Raw genomic sequence first — 315 nt, forward strand, 5'->3', positions numbered from 1 at the left:
GCCTTTCATATCTCAGGAGAATGAAATGCATGGTAAATTCCTTCGGGTCAAAATCCCTATCCATTTCCACTCAAGCAGGACATGGATAGGAGAAGTCGGGAGGGGGGGGGCGAGACGTGGACGGCACAAGAGACCATCACGTGGATTATATATTAGCTCCTATCCTCCTCCCCCTCTCCTTGCGCGGGGCTAGACGCAAGGTTTCATGGCTTCAAAGTCAAAATTCTGACTCAAGCTGTCGCTATGTCCGTCTCCAGAGTGTTCGGTGGGCTCTTCCTGACTTTAGTTTTATATATACATATTCTCTCTCTCTCA

Source organism: Penaeus monodon, chromosome 24, assembly GCF_015228065.2.
Source record: "Penaeus monodon isolate SGIC_2016 chromosome 24, NSTDA_Pmon_1, whole genome shotgun sequence".
Taxonomy (NCBI): Eukaryota; Metazoa; Arthropoda; class Malacostraca; order Decapoda; family Penaeidae; genus Penaeus; species Penaeus monodon.